This window comes from Gekko japonicus, unplaced genomic scaffold (assembly GCF_001447785.1).
Source record: "Gekko japonicus isolate JY-2015 unplaced genomic scaffold, Gekko_japonicus_V1.1 scaffold1752, whole genome shotgun sequence".
Taxonomy (NCBI): Eukaryota; Metazoa; Chordata; class Lepidosauria; order Squamata; family Gekkonidae; genus Gekko; species Gekko japonicus.
In genome coordinates, this window is record NW_015162002.1 from 171,380 (window position 1) to 181,320 (window position 9,941).

General features: G+C 43.4%; 1 pseudogene; it reads left to right on the plus strand.

The window, feature by feature from the left end:
- The first annotated feature begins 8,360 nt into the window (after nucleotides 1-8,360).
- On the plus strand, nucleotides 8,361-9,403 carry LOC107105474 (annotated as a pseudogene).
- The last annotated feature ends 538 nt before the right edge of the window (nucleotides 9,404-9,941 follow it).

Below are 9,941 nucleotides of genomic sequence, written 5' to 3' on the forward strand. Positions count from 1 at the left end.
CAAGGACAGGGCACCCACCCACCCACCTCTTTCTAGATCCTGTTGTATTTATTTCCACAATGGGTCTTATTCCTAGTTGTAAATATTTGGCAAACCAGGACCAAAGAAGTTAAAAAAAATGTAAACATTTTCAATACTCACAGAAAGGACCATGAAAGGAGCAAACAGTTCCAGCTCAAGCTTAGTTAGGACTATATTTTTAACTAAATCATTGTCTCAAAGATATCTTATCCCATGCAGTTGCATCGAAATTGTTATGACTGATAACTGACTTCACTCCAAACCTTTAACCAATACCATACCTGAAAACAATTTATTACTATCTGTATAAATGTTTAAAGGATTAATTTAGAAGATCTTCCCTTCCTTAAAAAAAAACCCCTCATAGCTAACGTAAATCTTCTTAAGTGAATCCTAGTTAATCATGTAAAGGTTTTTATGACTTAAAACAGTCAAAAGTTAATACCTTTTTTGTACAGAGCCAATTTTCATCAAATACGATTTGCTGCTTTTGAAATGTATAACTCTGAGGAAGACTAAAAGGTACCTACATCTGTGCCATTCTGAGGATTTTAAGTGATCTGTGTAGGTTATTTCTCTAAGCCTTCAAGTTATTTAATTTGTGGAAGTAATTCTGAGAGTAATATCCCATTTAAAGTTAATGGTAGCTGTGCACTTAAACACATTGACTGATAGCTGCTTGGGCGTTTGAGCCTGTTAGTAGGTCAGAAAATCACTACAACTCATCAGTGAGAAATCACCTAATGTTGGAGAATGAACTGATAGAAAGGCAGAATAGCTGACTCCTAGAGTACATCAGAAATGACTTCCAGCAAAGAAAAGGGAGGCTATGGTGATATTTTTACTATAGTGACACATGGATGTTCACCGCTTAGTCCATTAGACAATAAATAAGGTTTCAATCCTATGTGCATTCACTTCTGAATAAGCCCTATTGAATGCAGTGGGACACTTGTGAGTAGTAGAAGAAGAGCTTTTTTTACACCCCGCTCTGCACTACCTGAACAAGTCTCAGAGTGACTTACAATCACTTTCCCTTCCTCTCCCCACAACAGACATCCTGTGAGGTAGGTAGAGCTGAAAGAATTCTGAGAGAACTGTGACTGATCCAAGGTCACCCAGCTGGCTAGCATATGCATGGATTTTAGTTCTGGAGGATGGATAAAGGAGTACAGATGGAGGAATATGTATTTTTTTCTCCTTGTTTTAGGGACAGGAAGTAAATGTCCTAATTCATTGGCCAGATAGAAATGACAGTATTACAAAAGGATTCTTTTAGAGTGAGGAGTAAACCATTCATTGGATATGTTCAATTCTCAGCTGAATTTCCAGAAAAGAAAAATATCATTTACGTGACCTATGATGTCTCTTTTACTCATTTCAGTTTCCTGGCTATCTTTTGTTTAAAAGAACTACACAAGCAGGTCATTCCCTTAAATTTTGTCTTCATTTATTACACTTGTAAATTTTTATCCAGATGATGATAATGGAGACATTAATGGCCTATTAATTAAGTGATATTGTATGTTTCTTAAAAAAATTCCCCTCAGGAGCTCAGATGTGTAATAGTATTTTTAAATTAAACTATTCTATACTATACTACTTGCCATATGAAACAATGTGGAAAATAGTTTTGCAATGCAATTGTTTTTATTTGCTTAATGAGTTTTACACTTACAGCCCAGTATGTCATTTTAGATTGTGCAATCTTTTACAGGATACTTGAGTAGCAATTACATTTATTTACATAATGTATGTGTTACAAGAAATATGTATTTTGAAACAAAGAATGTTGCTTTGTTTATTAAGCTTACATTCTATAACGCAGATGTCTTGGTGAAGTTGCCACCGGGAGCTGTCCATTGTGAGTACAAAGGAGATCTTCTGGTGGCACCTATCAGTGCAACTGCTGATTAAAAGTAAGAATATATTGCCCTGATCTGAATGGCTCAAGCAAGCCCGATCTCATCAGATCTTGGAAGCTAAGCAGGGCCGACCCTGGCAAGTATTTGGATGGGAGATCTCCAAAGAATACCAGGACCAGGAGGCAGAAGCAGGCTATGAAGCCACTTTTCTGAACATCCTCCATGCCCCAGTAGGAGTCGCCAGAGAACGCCATGACTTCCAGGTATGGGCACATACAGACACACAAACAATACCAAAAAAAGTAAGAATATATTGACCAATTAAAAACTTGGTGCCTGCCAAAGAGATGAACACATAGCTTGTTGCCAATAAGAAAATACCAGATAATACCTAAACCTAATTCTTGCAAACTGGGTTGATTTCTTTAAAAAGAAAAGCAGAAAGAATGGCAGGGCAACATTCATTCTGGATTGGAGTGGACACTTCCTTTGCAGAACAGAAATGATACCCACACATTCCTAGAAGTTGAGCCCCATTCATTTCCATTAGCACTCTCTGTTTAAACGAGTGATAAGGGGGGGGGGGAGTCTAAACAGTCTGGTGAATGCTACTATTGCAGTGCCTTTCTGGCAGTCTTGAGAACCTGATATATTAATAACTCACAAAGCCCCAATCCATACAAGCTCATGCAGCCAAACAAACTCTTCCATGTTCAAACATCAAAGAAGACTCTTTATTAGTAGAGATTTCATCATATTTCTAAGTAATATTGATGTCACAAATAGGTACTCCATTTCTGGATGCAGTAGCCTGCAGGTAGTTCTGGGCATAATGCTTCTTTACTGCTTTTATGGACTTTTTCAACCCAGTGCAGTATTTAAGTTAGTTGACTAGAATATGGATTTAATTGTTTAAAGTCAGCAAGTATTATTTTTACAACCGATTTTAGTAGATAATTACAGTAAGATATGGGATGTGATATGAGAGCAAGGAATGGAAAACTACAACAGTTGATTATAACACAAGACTCTATGTCAATGTATGGTGATGGTCCTTATGCAGTTGCCCCAGTCCTCAAGGGGGTGGCGACTGTAATCATTGATGGTATTGGGCAGGGGTCTTCCAAGTTCTTATCCATAAGATGTCATTTTTCTTAATCAAATTCCTCTCAAACCACTACATTTTGTTAACAAGAGAATGAGGCTTGCAGTTCATGGGATCCAATCACTTTGGGTTGTCGATAGGGATGGTTTAAGATTGGTTCTCTGGACTACTCATTTTAAAACAGTGAGTTCTGCACTTGAGATCCAAGACTGTTGGGATCAAGAATGGTAAGGCTTTGGTCTCTCCGTCCTGCATCTTAAGCACTCTTGGGCATGTGGTTGACCATTGTGTGAAACAGGGTGCTGGTCTTAACCAGCATGGCTGCTCTTTCCTGGCTTAACAAAGGTCACGTATGACTGAAAGATTTCCTAGGAATTGTGTCATCTGGGTTTTTTTTGGGAGGGATTGTCTTGTCCTGCCTACTGCTTTACTAGAACCAGGAGAAGCTTCCATGTAGATAAACCCACCTTTTTATGATCAATTGGAATTGTAAACTCAGGTGGTTAAGAAACTTAGCATTTGTTGAGAAACACTAGATTGATATGCCTAGTAACACTCATCTCCTGCTTTGCAATAGCTGTTTAATCTGCCCGTAATGGAAGCTTAAGTGAATAATATTTTCAGCTTCCAATACAGAAGCAACTTCAGAGGCAAGTTCAGAAAGTGCCAGGCATAATCATGTATTCGCACTCCAGTTACCACATTTTCGGACTGGGCCCTTCTCTTAATCATAAGATATCACATCTATAAAACTACAGTAATGCATGTTGTGTTGGGTGCTGCATACCTCCTTCACTGAGCCTATGAAAATGTATGCAGTTTTTACTCAAGCAAAATTCTTGCTGATTTATAAAGGAGTTTCACTCCATTTATTCTCTCTGCATTAATTGACTTGTTAAGTCTTCTTGATTTGCTTCTTATTTAGTGGCAAGAGATTGGGCTGTGGGTTCTTTCTCTGAAAATGCTACAGCATTTTTTTCCACCCTGGTGGATGGTGATGTTTCTGAGCAGAAGAAATTCAGGCATAAAAAGAAATGATACAGTAAATAGATTTCCCAGATCTTCCACTGATAACCCCACCAAAATGCCATGGCTGAGGAATAGTCCTTCTCCTTTCCTCCAACAACTTGTCAAAGTACTATTGCAGTTCATTGTTCTTCCTCCTCACTGGGTAAAAGATCAGATAACCTTACCAATGAACCATTGTTCTATCATAGCTCTCTTCATCCAGATAACCCCCAGTGTTAGTCACAGAGAATCTCTTTTGATTCTCTATGTTTTTATAAGGTCTAGGTGATGAGCCAATAGGACGCTAGGGAACCAATGAAAGCTGAAGCAATGGTCTTTATGGATGCTGGAAGCTAGCTTGTGTGAGTTGGGAGGAGAAAATACAGGAAGTGGACAAGTACATGTAGGGCAGTGGTTAAAGACACACCCTGTTTACCAAAAGACGAAAGTTGGGAGAACTTTTAGGGTTACAAGGATTTCAGAGTTTGGAATATTTGCCAGTGCTCAATAGTCCTATAATGACTCCAGAGGTGTATCTACTCTACAAATTGATGGTGGATGCATATTATTTTCACAGTCATAGCTGTCCTCCAATGAGTTGTAATTTAATGATATTGAGAGTTCTGTAAGAGTTCCCTAGACTCCCCAGGGCAAAGATTAAATCAGTTTCAATTTGTAATGCAGATATCTTCTGAAATAATACTATGTCTGCAGGTCTGCTGAAATTCCTGCCATTTACAAGAAGAACATCAAAACATGTCTCTCCATGGGAAACTTATGCTTGGAGCCCAGCACTCAGAAGTCTCTTGGGATTTGTTTAGTTAAGCTTTTTAAAAAAATAAAAATAAAATAATCATCAGTGATATCTATGTAAATACAAGAAAGGGTGGGGTAATGAAGTAGTTGGTTTTCATCCGCAATTGGACACCCTTAGGACCTGGAAAACTGTTCCCCCTAACTGTACGCAGGTCAGGCCCAAGGAAAAATCTAGACAAATTAAAATTTTGTCTTCCCTCTTTCATGTGTGCTGAGCAGCATGACAACAGCATATTAAAGTTTTAAGAGTTGACAGAGATATTATTGCTTATCCCATTGTAAGGTTTTACCTTCCTGCTCCTTTACACAGTACCTATGTCCAGTACAGTCAAGTAGGGATGACTGACTTCCATTCCTCCTTAAAGCATTTCTGTGTGCCCACCTTCCAGAAGTCCAAATTAATGAAGAGATTTTTTTAAAAAGCCAGAGTTGGAGCACACTGTTAAAAAATCTTAATGCAATCATAACAATTGTTTCTGGTTTAGGGTTGCCAGTCTCCAGGTGGGTCCTGGGGATCTCCTGCTTTTACAACTGATCTCCCGTTGACAGAGATCAGCTTCCCTGGTGAAAATGGCTGCATTGAAGGGTAGACTCTATGGCATTGTACTATGCTGAGGCCCCTCCCCTCCCCAAACCCCACCCTCTCCTGGCTCCAAAGTCTCCAGGTATTTTCGGACCCAGACCTGGCAACCCTATTCTGCTTTCTTTTTTGTGTCTTCTTTGTTTGATTCACATATTCACTGCTGCTCATTAGTTACACTGCACACAATCATGTTGATACCATTGTCTATACCAACACATCAAGATTTGCTTTTTTAGAATATTCTTTGTTTGATTCACATATTCACTGCTTCTCATTAGTTACACTGCACACAATAATGTTGATACCGTTGTCTATACCATCACATCAAGATTTGCTTTTTTAGAAAAATGTTTTATCAATGTTTATGGGCCATCAGTAATGGGGGGAGAGATATGTGAAGAGTGTGGAAAATAACTTCTTATGGATTTCAACAGCTTTGCAGAATCTGGTTCTGGTACTGTCTTGAAAATACTATTAAAATCAGTTTCTAGGCCTCAGGATTATAGAGATAAACCTTAAAATCATGTTGGTAGAAAGAGTTGATATACAGTCGGGAGATAATTCTGGATTTGACATTGTTCCTGGATTCCAAGGTGGCTGCCATGGTCAGGAGTATCTTTAAGAACAGCTCATTGGTTACATGCTTGCCATTGGTCCACTGCTCCCATAGTGAGCAGGAGAAAAATAATGGGGAAAAATGGCTGTAGGGCAACAGTGTGATGTCCCATCCAGGGAAGACCCAGAAGCAATGCCAGTCTTCTCTACCTCCTGCCCTCAACAAGCATTGTCCACTGGCAGGAGGGGAAAAAATGCTGTTAGCAATGGCATGACATCATTTCTGGGAAAATCTGGAAATGACATCACATCTATCTAGAAGTCACCAGAAACTCTATGGAAAAACGGTTGCCAGCCACCATCCTCCTATGTCCTCCACCTCATCTCCAACCGATTGCTAGACCCAGCCATGCAACCCTATTTGAAACCCAGGGATAATTAATTACCAGGGTTATTATGGGACCTGTGAGGGTTAATCACTAGTGGGTCGCAGTGAGAAAGGGGAAGGGAATGAAACCACTCTTTGTGCCTCTTCCATCAGCAGAGCCATGCTGATGAAAGAGGCAGAAGGGGACAATTTGATCCCTTCCTTCTTCTCCCTGCAGCCCACTGACCTGCATGGCTGACAACTACTGACACTCTGCTTCCTGCCTTCTCTGACTCGTCAGTCGTGCTTAGAGCTCTAGTCCCTTGGTGCTTGAACTACTGGTAAGCAGCACTCAGCAGCACAATAGCTAGCAGAAACTTCGGCCTTCATCTGTACACTAATATAGTGTGAAATATGTCTCCTGCTCCTAGGAAAGGAAATCCAGGCACATCCCTCATGCTTGCTGTCTCTCTTCATCAAGCAAACCTCCTTGGAAATGTGAAGCAATACTGTGCAATGTACTTTGATACAAAATTATTGAGGCTGTGCTGGTAGAGCATTAAATATTAGCAGACGGCACATGATGTCACTTTTACAGACTACCTGACTGTGCTATAAAGTCATTGTGTGCCTTATATAATGATTTCATATAGCTGTGTAAACCTGTAAATCCAATAAGTGATTACAAAGCAGTAGAAACGAGAGGCACTAACAAAGCCACCCTCAGACCTGCGGTGATAGGTGAGGCCAGACATGACTGCTGTAGCTAGGCTTCCCAACTCTGCATTTGGAAATGCCTGAAGATTTGGGGGTGGTGCCGAGGGAGGGCAGGATTTGGGTATGGGAGGGACCTCAGGAGGGTATAATGCCATAGAGTCCACCCTCCAGAACAGAAATATTCTCCAGGGGAACTGCTGTCTGTAGTCTGGAGATCAGTTATAATTCCTGAAAATTTGCAGGCCCCACCTGGAAGTTGGCAACTTGAGCTGTAGCCTTAGGTGCCCATAGTAAGAAATCAAAGGTACAGTTGACCTCAGTAGAAGATTTCTCATTTGTTTACTCCTTTTCAGATGTTACATCCACATATAACAGGAGTCCAGCAACCAAGGATATTAACAGAGAGTGCTACCCATGCTCTCCATATGCACAGTAGGGATGGGCATGAACTGGGAAAATTCGGTTCATATGGGTTTGTGGCATGTGCCGTTTGTGAACCATGGACCGTCACAAACACTTTGATACTAAACGAACCAGTTCGGGTCATGAGGTTCATGATGCAGCAGAACAGCCTCCCAGCAAACTCACAGAGAATCTCCAGCTGACTCTCCTCTACCTGCCCTACAAGTTTGGTGAGGGTTGAATTATGGGGTACAAGTTACAGCCCTCCAAAGAAAGTGAACACCGGAAAGTGCTTTTGGGAAAATGAGGCCTAGGTAAAAAAAGCAGGTTCAGGAGTGTACAGAATGCCCCTCTTGGTATGCTAGGGACACCAAACTCACAGTGAATCTCTGACTAACTCTCCTCTACCTGCCCTCCAAGTGTATAGAATGAACCCCCTGCAAACTACACACACCAAACACAGAGAACCTCACCCTGCCACTCTTTCATCTACAATCCCAACAAGTTGGAGGGGGATTACATTTCTGCGGTCCCAGTTATGGACCTGTCAAAAATGTCTCCCCAGTGCTCTCTGGGAAAAAGACAGCTGAAGTTGCATGAGTGTCTGAAACAGCTCAGGAACTAGCCAGTGACACCAAACTCACAGGGAAACTTCAGCTGGCCGGACCCCCCCCCCCGCCAGACAGTGGAAGCAAGGCTAACCATCTGGCCTGACCTCTCTTGCCTGGCCACCAGCCCTGAACCCACCTAACACCCAAACACCAGCAGGGGAGAGAAATTCACAATCAAGAGGGTATAAAATGTGGTTCCTCACTAAGCCAAGGCATCCTGTAGCTGAGCCCCACCTCTAGGTGTGAGCAGAGAGACGGGGTGACTCAGAGCCCTTAGTCCACTTAATTCTCTCTCTGGGCCTGAGCGAGTTGGCGGGGCTGAAGTGAGGGCCGCTGCTGAATCTGCCTTCATCCTCCGTCCACAGCGGGAGCTCGAGCCCTCTCAGCCGCCGCCATGACGGAGCAGATGACCCGGCGTGGCACCCTGAAGGGCCACAACGGATGGGTGACCCAGATCGCCACCACCCCGCAGTTCCCAGACATGATCATGTCCACCTCGCGCGACAAGACCATCATCATGTGGAAACTGACCCGGGATGAAACCAACTACGGGATCCCTCAGCGAGCCCTGAGGGGCCACTCCCACTTTGTCAGTGATGTGGTCATCTCCTCTGATGGGCAGTTTGCCCTCTCTGGCTCTTGGGATGGCACCTTGCGCCTTTGGGACCTGACCACAGGAACCACCACCCGGTGCTTTGTGGGACATACCAAGGACGTGCTGAGCGTGGCCTTCTCTTCTGACAACTGCCAGATAGTCTCAGGGTCCAGGGACAAAACCATCAAGCTCTGGAACACGCTGGGTGTCTGCAAGTACACTGTGCAGGATGAAAGCCACTCTGAGTGGGTCTCCTGTGTCCGATTCTCCCCCAACAGCAGCAACCCCATCATTGTCTCTTGTGGCTGGGACAAGCTGGTGAAGGTGTGGAATTTGGCTAACTGCAAGCTGAAGACCAACCACATTGGGCACACCGGCTACCTGAACACAGTGACAGTCTCACCCGACGGCTTCCTATGTGCTTCTGGTGGCAAGGATGGCCAAGCTATGTTGTGGGACTTGAACGAAGGCAAGCACCTGTACACGCTGGATGGTGGGGACATCATCAATGCCCTCTGCTTCAGCCCCAATCGCTACTGGCTGAGTGCTGCCACGGGACCCAGCATCAAGATCTGGGACCTGGAAGGCAAGATCATTGTGGATGAACTCAAACAGGAGGTCATCAGCACCAGCAGCAAGGCAGAGCCACCTCAGTGCACCTCATTGGCCTGGTCTGCAGACGGACAGACTCTATTTGCTGGCTACATGGATAACCTGGTCTGCGTCTGGCAGGTTACCATTGGAACCAGATGAGAGAGCACAAGAGACTCAAGGCGCAGGCTTTAATTATGTAAAAAAAAATCAGTAAAAGATGTTTTTGTTTTGATGCTGAAACCCACCCACCCAGCGGTTCGAAAGCAATAAATTACATCATGATGCGAGTAGATAAATCAGGTACCGGCCTTAGAGAGGGAGCACCCTTCCTCATTAAGGGGGTGGAACATCAGTGGCAAGTGAAGAACTTCGATGGCGAGCGGCGAAAAATGGTGCTCAAGCACAACATCGGTGAGCTGTGACCAGACGTCGGCAGGCGGAGCAAGGAGATGCAGGGGAGCGTGAGGCGCAGGCGGAGCCACAATGTATAGAGCCAAGGCCACGCCGATACGAGCCGTGCACCGAATGGACATACCAGCCGACACCGAGGATCGCAAGAAGGAGAAAAGCGCCGAGCCAGCAATAGCCAGCAGCCGAACCAGGAGTGAGAAGTACAACAACTCCTTCCACAGGGTGCCGGTAGGGTAGTCCCCACCCCGATTGAAATGTGGCCATAGATAGGGTTAATTAAGAATACTGTAA